Here is a 10,897-nt window from a genome sequence, read left to right on the forward strand (position 1 = left end):
ACTTATTGCTTCCCACCATCAGCTTCCTCTCGCGGGTCTCTCTCTTCTCCTCCAGTGACTGTGGTCCTCCACTACCAGATCCGTGGGGCCTGCCCTGAGTCCCTGCATCCCCCTGCTTTGTCTCCATTCCCTGCAGGCTGCAAAAATGTCAGGGGAGTCTGCTCCTCCCTTCACTCGATGCTCCTGCTCATATCAGTCAACTGCAGCCTCATCTCCTGGAACTCGGGCAGCTGTCGCTTGATCCGGTCGAACAGTCACACGCTGACTGGCTCCCCTGCCTGGATGCTCTTGTGGAAATCCCACAGGTGACGCTGCAGGACTTTGCACTGTTGGTTTCTTTAATGTTGTGGTGTTTCCCTGACCGCTGGAACAAAGCCGCCAACTCCTCTCTCACCGATTCCCACCAATCCCCCTGGTAACCACAGAACCCTCTGATGCTTTCCCGTTCTGCCAACACCTCCAGGCCTCGCCCCCCTGCTCCTTTATCTTGCAAGCTCTGGATGTTCAGCTTCCAATGTCCTCTGCCATGGGTCAGGGAATTGCCCACATTGAGCACACGGTGAGAGCTGTGTGATCCAAACAGTCCATTGGCACACCCTGCACTGGGCTGTCGACGTGCTCTCTTTCACGTAAATCCAGTCAGTGCGACCCCTGGCCTGTCCCTGCAGAAAGGTGTATCCCCTCTGCGGCTGCTGTGAGCTCGGGTCAGAGGAATAGGAGGAACACGTCCTCTAAGCCAACCTCACTACAGACCTGCGCCAGGTAGTGCTCATCATAGAAGAGTTTCCTCTGACGGTCGGGAAAACAGGACCAGCAGTCCTCAGGACGGTGCAACAATTGAAATCCCCCCCCACACCAAACACCATGCAGTCTAGAAGAAGGGAGCCAGTTCCTTCATAGAACTTTCCTTTCATGCCTTAATTGGGGACCATTCACACTGATATAGCCGTAACCAGTACCATGGAGCACAAAGCCCACCAGTAATGCCCTCCCTGGTTGGAGCTCCAGCCCCTTCTGTACTCGCACTGCGAATGTGAGGAACAAGACTCCAACCCCATCATTCTTCACTGGCCTGGAGGACCAGAGAGATGGGCCCTTCCTCCAATCACCCTCTGCCCATCAAGCTACCCTAGAGTTGTTAATGTGCATTTTCTGAACACCCACCATGGCCAAAGCCCAGCTCCTCCTGGGCCCCCAACTCCCTTCCACCTGGCCACTTTCACAGATGCCCCTTCCCTGGTACTGCCCTCCCTCAGCTGCACAGAAGAGTTTTCATCCTCTATACCCGCCTGTCACTGCCCAGCACCCCCTCTAGCACTCTCTTCCTGTCATATTGGGTCCACCAATAACTCACTTAGGAGAGACAGCTCCTGAAATTCTAAAGGCCCCTCCCCCACTCTACTCCCTAACCTCCACTCTCCTCCCAGAGTTGCGGGGAGAACCCAGGAGTCCTGGTCCCCAGCCTTGCCCACCCCCATATTTCAATATGGCTCCATCCAACAGCTGCCCCCTCCCCAATTGCAGGGCAGTGCCATGGGGCACACCAGGGCCTGCCTGTTTGCATAGGACGGGCGACGTCAGTGCCCCAGGGTGGGGAGAGATGATACTAAGGGAGAAGCAGGCAGCAGACACCCCCACGACAGAGTAAGAAGTGCTAGGGGGCGCCGTGCTGCAAGGAGTGAGGAGGGTTGGCAGGGAATGGGAGGATCTCCCCTCACAGCAGGTGCATCTGTCTCCCCCGCAATTCCTCCCCAGCCCTACCCCAGCCCAGGCTAATCCCTGCCTAGCTACCAGGGTTACATTTGGCCTGGATTCCCCAGCTGCTGGGGGAGGGGTGTGGGGCTGGGGAGCATGAGCCTCTACTCCCCCTTCCCCCGACACAGGTGCATGGGAACTGACCAAAGGAGCCTGCAGCACTGCTGCCTAGAGGAAACTGAGGCACCAGCCAGTGACAGACACATCATGGCTCTCCTCATCCTCATCCTCTTTTCCATATACAACCCGGGGGGGGGGGGGGTAAACTCAGGGCAGTTGCATAGTTAACCTGTGGAACTCCTTGCCAGAGGCTGTTGTGAAGGCCAAGACTATAACAGGGTTCAAAAAGAGAACTAGATAAATTAATAGAGGACAGGTCCATCAATGGCTATTAGCCAGGGTGGGCAGGCATGGTCCCTGTAGCGTCTGTTTGCCAGAAGGTTTTCTCTGCAAATCTCAAAGGTTGATATAAAATACCCTAAACGTTTGTCCCACTTCTCTCTAGTTGTCTATTTCTAATTGAATATGCCCTGAGATTTTCCCATCTCTCTAATTATAAAATGCTAACAAAGTCTCAGATTTGCACCTTTTCTCAGATTCTTGAACATAGCTTGGGGGGGCAGGGCTGGGCTGGCAGGGGCTGCGGGTCGGGAGTGAGGGGCACCGGCAGAGCTGTGGGGGGCAGGGCTGGGCTGGCAGGGGCTGCGGGTCAGGAGTGAGGGGCACCGGCAGAGCTGTGGGGGGCAGGGCTGGGCTGGCAGGGGCTGTGGGTCAGGAGTGAGGGGCACCGGCAGAGCTGTGGGGGGCAGGGCTGGGCTGGCAGGGGCTGCGGGTCAGGAGTGAGGGGCACTGGCAGAGCTGTGGGGGGCAGGGCTCGGCTGGAAGGGTGCTGCGGGTCGAGAGTGAGAGGCACCATCAAAGCTTGGGTGGGGGCAAGACTGGGTTGGTAGCGGGCTGCGGGTCCAGAGTGAGGGGCACCATCAAACCTGGGGGTGGGTAGGGCTGGACTGGCAGGGGGCTGTGGGTAGCATAGGCGGCAGGTTCGTATAATTTTTGGTGGGGCCCAAAATGGTGGTCCCCCGCTCTCACCCTGTAAGCCGATATAAAATGAAGCTACAATGCGTCAGCACCACAAGATTACAAGGGTCAATTAAAAGTGGAAAGTCAGAAGCAGCACTTGCCTGCTTCAATATACGGTATTAAATTTTGTTGCACCTGTTGTGACAAAGTGGGAATGTTCTTAATGTTTTCTCTGAATACTGTGTGGGTGCCTCAGTTTCCCCTGCAAAGTGCCAACTGACGGTGTTGGGGACAAAGAGATCAGGTGGCCTTCTTGTCCGGAAGAGACACAAAGGCCAGATGAGGGAGTGTCAGTTTGGAGGAATTATTTCAGCTCAGTGCTAATGTGAACACGAGGACAAACGGATATAAATTGTCAGTTAGGAAATTTAGGCTTGAAATTAGACGAAGGTTTCTAACCATCAGAGGAGTGCAATTCTGGAACAGCCTACCGAGGGAAATAGTGGGGGCAAAGGACCTCCATGACTTTAAGATTAAGCTGGATAAGTTTATGGAGGGGATGGTACGATAGGATAACGGGTTTAGTCAATAGGTCAATACCGTGCCACTGGTAATTAGTACAAAGGGTGAATGTTGGGATATTGTTAGCCCTTTCCAGAGGGTCTGGCTGGAGAGTCTTGCCCGCATGCTCGGGGTTCAGCTGATCGCCATATTTGGGGTCGGGAAGGAATTTTCCTCCAGGGTAGATTGGCAGTGGCCCTGGAGGTTTTTCGCCTTCCTCCGAAGCATGGGGCAGGGGTCGCTTGCTGGTGGATTATCTGCTACTTGAAGTCTCTAAATCACGATTTGGAGCATTCAACAGCAGAGTCAAGGGAGTGAATTAGTTCAGGAGTGGGTGGATCGGCTTATGTGGCCTGCATCTTGCAGGAGGTCAGACTAGATGATCATAATGGTCCCTTCTGATCTTGAATTCTATGATTCTATGGAGCTGGCTGGGGAAATCGGGAGAGGCCCAGAACTTGGGTCTGGGCTCCCCACCCCTCAAGATGGACCTGACTGAGGGGTCCTGTTTTCTGTACCTACAAGCTCTGTTTTAGACTGTGATCCTGTTGTCTAATAAACCTTCTGTTTTACTGTCTGGCTGAGAGTCACATCTGACTGCAGAGTTGGGGTGCAGGGACCTCTTGTTGCCCCCAGGACCTGCCTGGGCACACTCGCTGCGTAAGGCACAGTGTGGAAGGGCTGAATGCTCCGAGGTCAGACCCAGGAAGGTGTGAGCTTCTTGCCCTGGAGACAGTCTGCTTAGATAGAGGAGGCTCCCCCAGAGTCCTGACTGGCTTTGTATGGAGTAGTTCCAAAGCATCACAGCATCCCCTTCCACACCATGCTCTTCCCGGAAGTCCGCACAGGCACTGACACTCCCTCCTCTGGCTTTTGTCTCTTTTCCAAGCATTAGGAGGCCACCCGATCTCTCTGTTCTCCAACACCTTCAGTTGGCACCTTGCAGGAGAGCGTCCCAGGCCACCAGGAGACAGGGTTGCGGCCATTCTCTGTGCAGATGGCATCACACTGGCCCTCTAGGGCTCTACAACAATCACACCCCCTTTCCCACCATCTAGATCCTTGAGAAATGCACAGGGGAAACTGAGGCACCCACACAGTATTCAGAGAAAACATTAAGAACATTCCCACTTTGTAACACCTGTATACGACTAGTTATACACTTTAAAGGGGTGTAAAATAGTCAAGTATTGTGCTAAACAAAATGATACTCCAAACTGACCACCAAATTTAAGTTGCACGTTTTTCCCCTCAGGTGAGGGCTCTGGGGTGGGGCTGGGGATGAGGGGTTCACAGTGCAGGAGAGTGCTCAGGGCTGGGGTGCTGGGGGTGCAGAGCTGGGGATAAGGAACTTGGGATGCAGACAGGCTGCCCCAGGGCTAGGGCCAGAGAGGACTCCCCGTCCCTGTTACCGGCAGCCGCAAGCTCCAGGGGAGGGACCCATCCTCCCCACCCCCCGCAGCACACTCACTCTGCACCACAGTCACTGCACATGCTCCTAGGGACTCTCTCAGGTCCAGAAAGCCAACTCGCCTCCCCTGTGGTGGATATCGGGTGTCACGGAGTCCCTGGGCGATGCTCTGGAGCTGCTCCCCACCAAGCCAATCAGGACTTTGGGGAGCCTCCTCTCCCTTGGAGCAGACTGTCTGCAGGGCAAGAAGCTCACACGGCTTCACCTCCTGGGTCTCTCCTTGGAGCATTCAGCATCCTCTGCCCCTCCATGCCCTTCCCACAGTGAGCCCGCCCCAGCGGGGTCCTGGGGAAGCCACAGGGTCCTGCCCCCCCACTGCGAAGTCAGACGTGACTCTCAGCCAGCCAGTAACACAGAGGTTTATTCGATGACAGGAACAGGGTCTAAAACAGAGCTTGTAGGTACAGTGAACCGGACCCCTCGGCCGGGTCCATTCTGGGGGCAGTGAGCCAGACCCGCCTTGTCTGCACTTCACGCCTGGTTCCCAGCCAGTGCCAGACTGAAACCCCCTCCAGTCCCCATTCCTCTCTGCTCAGTTCCTTTCCCGGGCCAGGAGGTCACCTGATCTCTTTGTCTCCAACACCTTCAGCTGGCACCTTTGCAGGGGAGGGGCCCAGGCCATCAGTTGCCTGGAGACAGGGTTTCAGCCATTCTCTGTGCAGACAGCATCACACTGGCCCTCTAGGGCTTTACAACAATCACACCCTCTTATCCCACCATCTAGAGCCTTGAGAAATGCATTGGGGAAACTGAGGCACCCACACAGTATTCAGAGAAAACATTAAGCACATTCCCACTTCGTAACACCTGCATACGACCAGTTACATACTTTGAAGGGTGTAAAATAATCAAATATTGTGCTAAATACAATGATACTCCAAACTGACCACCAAATTTAAGTTGCATGTTTTTCCCCTCAGGTGAGGGTTCTGGGGTGGGGCTGGGGATGAGGGGTTCACAGTGCAGGAGTGTGCTTGGTGCTGGGGGTGCAGGCTTTGGGGTGGGGCAGGGCTGAGGATGAGGAACTTGGGGTGCAGACAGGCTGCCCCAGGGCTAGGCCCAGAGAGGACTCCCCATCACCACCACTGGCAGCAGCAAGCTCCAGGGGAGGGACCCCTCCTCTCCCCCCCTGCCCCCCGCAGCACACTCACTCTGCACCACAGTCACTGCACATGCTCCTAGGGCCCCTCGCAGGTCCAGAAAGCTCACTCCCCTCCCCTGTGATGGGTACTGGGGGGGGGGGTTGCCATCACAGGTGGCCTTCCATGTTGCTGCCCCTCACCATAACTTCACTGTGGATGGGGGATGGGGCTGCCCCTTGTCCAGCATGGGGCAGAAGTGGGGTCTGCAGGGTGGTGGCTATGGGGGTGGGGGAGCAGGGTGTCATAAAATTCACCCAAGCCCCAGCTGCTCAGGTCTAGGAAGCCTCCCTCTCCCATCCCTCCTGTGGCGGGTGGGTTGGTGGGTGCTGGGGGAGGGGGCATTGCCTTCACATGTGGCTTCCTGCCTCCCCTGTGCAGCCTGCTGCGCCTCACTGGGGGTAGGGGATGGGGCTTTCCCGTCCCCAGCGTGGGGCAGGAGTGGGGGGGCTGCAGGGTGGTGGCTGGGGGGGGGACAGGGAGGGCAAGTTGGCACAAAATACACCCAAGCCCCAGCTGCTCAGGTAGGTCTATGAACCCCCTCCCCCATCTGCCCTGTGGTGGGGAGGGGCACTGCCTTCACATGTGGCTTCCTGCCTCCCTGACCCCTGCTGCAGCCTGCTGCCCCTCACCACAGCTTCCCTGGGGGACGGTGGGAGGGGGTGGGGCTGCCCCTTCCCCAGCACTGGGCAGGAGTGGGGGCGGGGGCTGGGGCTGGGGGGAATCATAGGGACAAACACTCACGGAAGCCCCAGCAGCTGCTAAGGTGAGTAATGTCCGTCTCCTGGCCAGAAGTCCCTTCGCGTCTCCTCCAGGTAGGGGCAGGGGAGGGGAGGGCTGCCAGGCACGGCACGGCCCCCTCCCCTCCTGAGGTGCTACAGCACCAGCAGCTTGCACTGCTGTTATGCTGTAGCCCTTAGGCGGCGGCAGCAGCAGCAGCAAGGCAGAGAGACGCGCGCTGCGCACTCTTTATGTTCAGGCAGGGAAGCTCCGGGGTGGAGGGGGGGAAGCTCCAGCCCTGGCGGCGGTGGCGGGGGGGTGGTGAGAGGCGGAGGCGGGGCGCTCCAAGCAGGGGAGAAACCTAGCTCCAAATAATGGTGGAGCAGAGCCCCTGACTGTGAATATTCCTGGGGCTTTAGCCCCAGGAGCCCATATAAGTTGGTGCCCCTGGCCTCCACGAGTGCCGCACTCTGACCAGCTGAACCAGGCAAGCCACGGGAAGCTTCTCAAGGTCTTCCCCTGCTGTGGGCTTGGATGCGAAAAGCACCTGGCCGTTCATCAGCTGTTGCAAGAAGTGTGCAGAGTAGGAGTAGCGATGGGGCTGTAGCTTTCCACAGCATCTCAATTTGGGCAGCTTTCCATTCCCCTTTTCTGTGTAATGTCCCTCCCATGGGTTTCACTTGCGGAGCTGTACGACTCTGGCAGGGTGGCCATTTAGAAATCTTTTCCTTGCTTTTCTTTTTCGCCTGGCCCCAGCGTTAGGACCGTTTGGGTGTTTCAGTGTGTGTGTTTTCCCATTTGGAGGCATTTGGAAGTTTGGAAGGGGAGCCGAAAGAGGAGTCTTTTTCACAAGCAAGTTGGCTTTCTGCACAGGTAGGGCCCTTGGCCGTAAAGCTTAGCTCCGTCAGTGCGTCTGCATGGGGTTCCTCCAGTGCCTCAAGAGCCCGTGCTAAACTCTCGGTGTGGGCGTTTGGCTTGCGCCAGTCAGAGTGCGGTGCCTGCGTCTTCCCAGGGCCGGCTCCCGTGAGGCGCGCATAACTTGGGAGGAAAGGGGTAGAAGAGAAAGCAAGTGAAGCTGACTTCGAGTGGTGGTGCCCCTGGGCGGAGTGGTCCTCCTGCTCCTTCCTGTCGGAGGGGTGGGCTTGGGGGGTCTGGCTGTGGGAGGATGGTGTCCAGGAAAGTCCCAAAGGTCACCCTGCGCCGGCGGAGTATGAAGCCTCTCCCCTAGGTTGGTGTGCCGAGTATTAAGCCTTCCTCTGTGGCTTGGGCTGGGGAGCGTGATCCGGCTTCAGATCTATTTGGGTGGAGCTGGCGGCCGGCAAGAATTCGGGCCATCAGGTCAACCCTCTGTGGACAATGTCAGGAAAGCCGGCAGGCCTGCGATTTTGGCTTCACGGGCGGGCAGCTCAAGCCTGGCCTCCTATGAGCCTGGAAGGCAGCCGGCCGGGCTCACCCGTCTCCTCCCCGGGCCCAAGTTCCTTTCAGGCAGCAGGTGGAGCGAGGAGCCCAGGGAGGGGAGCCCAAGGAGGTGTCCGGAGCCTCGTCCTGCACGGCGCCTGTGCCCGCGCCCAGCAGGGCTCTTGCCCACTCCCGGCCCACCTGGTTTTGGCCTCTGCCACCCCTAGCAGTCAGCCACAAGAGCAGAAGCCGATCTCTCCCTCCTGCACCTGGAGTGGCCAGCATGGGGCTTGAACCCATGACCTTGGCGTTATTAGCACCATGCTCTAACCAGCTGAGCTAACCGGCCTACGGGGTGCTGTCTCTTGCCTGACCCTTTTGGAAGGAGTCACCGGCTGGCGCGGGGAACGATGTGGCCTCCGTTATCGAATGAATGGATCAAGACGCCACCTGCCAAGGTAGGGGAATTAGCTCAAGTGGTAGAGTGCTCACTTCGCATGCGAGAGACAGCGGGATCAATGCCCGCGTTCTCCAGCGGCAAGGCAGCTGCGGGACCTTCTCTTGCCCTTCTTTTAGAAGCCATGGACAGTCAGCCGGCTCAGCTCCTCCAGTGGCCTCCATCCCTCTCCCCGCTTGGCCTCCCAAAAAGCCAGCCCTTGCGGAGCACAAAGCTCTTCCACCCCGGCCCTTCTCCCCCTTGCGCTGACTGGGAGGCTGGAGACAGCTGGGGGAAGTTAGCTCAAATGGAAGAGCATGGGAGAAGTAGTCAGACCCAGACACACATTCTCCAGCCTGCTCTGCTCTGCTCTGCTCTGCTGGGCTCTAGTGGGGGACCTGCACCTTTCTTTCTGAGCTCTCACTGGAGCACAATCCCTTTCCTCCTCCCTCCCTGCTAGTCTACGCCAAGCTCATTGGCCGGGAGGGAGAGCCACTCAAATACAGAATTACTCACATCCCAGGGGTCCATGAAGGGAATGAGGAGATGGGCGGGGTGGCACGTGATACCAGCTCAGCTGAGACCGTGAGACCTCGCAGCCTCCTGATCTCAGGCAGCATGGCAGCCGTGGAGCAGAGCAGAGCACGCAGACAGCTTGGAGACAGCCAAAGTGGGGAAGGGCTGCGTTGGTCTGGAAGAGGGAGTCGGTGGCTGTCTATCCTGGCAGAGGCAGGGTCGTTTTGCTGTATGCTGGGCCGGGGACCAGGGAGTCTGCTAGAGTTGCAGAGCTGGGCCTGTTCCTGGCTTTGCTTGGGTTAGAGGAAAGTAGTGAAGATAAGAACGGCCCTCCTGGGTGAGACCGATGGTCCAGCTAGGCCACTATCCCGTCTTCTGACAGTAACCGATGCCAGGCGCTTCAGAGGCAATGGCCAGAGCAGGCATTCGTCAAGTGATCTATCCCTGCGTTGTCTTCTGAAGTCTGGTGCTTGTTTCAGGGGCTAACTCTCAGCCCAGACACGCTCCAGGGAGGGAGCGTTGGTGTTTGTGCCGAGAAGCGTGGCTGGGACTCGGACCCCCTTCCCCAGCTCTGGGTAGCGCCCCGCCCCCATTTCAGGCTGTGTTCTGCTTAAGGCCACAGAGCTCTTGCCTTTTTTTGCCCGGTGCCTGAGAGTCAGGCCAGCTGCGGGGAATTAGCTCAAGCGGCAGAGCGCTCGCTTTGCATGCGAGAGGTAGTGGGGGATGCTGCCCGCATTCTCCGAGCCTGTCGACTAAGGGCTCCTGATGAGCGTGGTGGACGGGAGAGTCGGCCATCTGACTTTTGGCCTTGCTGCCCGTAGCGGTCAAGCCGAAAAATCAAAAGCCTCCCCAGGCCCACAGCCACCCAGGGGCTCCTCTGCACCATCTTGCCTGAGCCGGTGGAAGTGGAGCCTGGAACTGAGCTGAGGCGCTGAGGGTTATTTGCACTGCGCGCTTCACATGGAGGTGAAAACACGGGGCACAGATCTTTGAGCACAACCCTCATCCTGAGGAATGGGGGCGGGGGGGCTGCATAAAGAGAGACTGGCTCTCCCTGGCGGGGCTGCAGCGGCTCTTCACAGGGGCAGTCCCACAGCCAATTGGTACCTGAGTTTTGCCGGCCTCCTTTCGTGGGCTGACCTGGCTCCTCTCTCTTTAGGGAGACTGGTGACCCCAAACTTCCCAGAAACCAGCATAGCGAGGCCAACCTGAGCACAGACACCTGCTCAGCACCCCGGGGTGCAGCCCTGAACTCCGGCTATCAGCTACGCTCAGCTGCCCACCCAACAAGCGTTACACGCAGGAGCCTTCGTGCCCCGGATGTTCAGGTCACTCCCAGCGCCAGCTTCAAACTCCGCTGCTCAGTTCTAAGCCTTGGCCACACGGGGGCAGCCTGGAGCTCAGCCAACGCCTCCCGTTGCTGGTTGCGTTTCCCACTCCTCGTGGCAGGTTCACACCCCGCAGGCAGATCTCTGAACTGGAGCCAAACCGTTCCCCAAATCCAGCGCTTTAGCAGCAGCTTTGCTAGGAAAGCGCTGACGTCCCCAAGTAACGTAAGAGCCAGAGCGCGGTGTCCAGGATCTTCTCTTGGGCCCCTCACCGTGGTGTCTGTCAGGTGCAAGGAGAAACCAGGGAAATGTTTTCATGGCGTTTAAGGGCAGAAGGGGCCATTAGCTCAGCTAGTCTGACCCCCGAATAACACAGAATTACACCATGACATGTATTGATCCCACAGGCCTTAGATAGATCAAAGCGTCTCAGCCCTCAGGAAGGAGGCTAAACTGGGTGCCATAGGCAGCGAACAAGGGGCCCCCAAGGCAATTGCAGGGAGCTGACGCGGTGAAATATGCCCAGATGATCCCAGCAGGCGACCCACCCCCA

The 10,897-nt window shown here is 57.8% G+C and overlaps 1 non-coding gene across 1 annotated transcript; it reads right to left on the reverse strand.

Annotated features, from left to right (window-relative positions):
• Positions 1–8,339: 8,339 nt before the first annotated feature.
• TRNAI-AAU lies at positions 8,340–8,413 on the reverse strand. The gene has a single exon. It is a non-coding gene; the product is annotated as a tRNA-Ile (tRNA).
• Between the last annotated feature and the right edge of the window lie 2,484 nt (positions 8,414–10,897).

Source organism: Mauremys mutica, unplaced genomic scaffold, assembly GCF_020497125.1.
Source record: "Mauremys mutica isolate MM-2020 ecotype Southern unplaced genomic scaffold, ASM2049712v1 Super-Scaffold_100301, whole genome shotgun sequence".
NCBI lineage: Eukaryota > Metazoa > Chordata > Testudines > Geoemydidae > Mauremys > Mauremys mutica.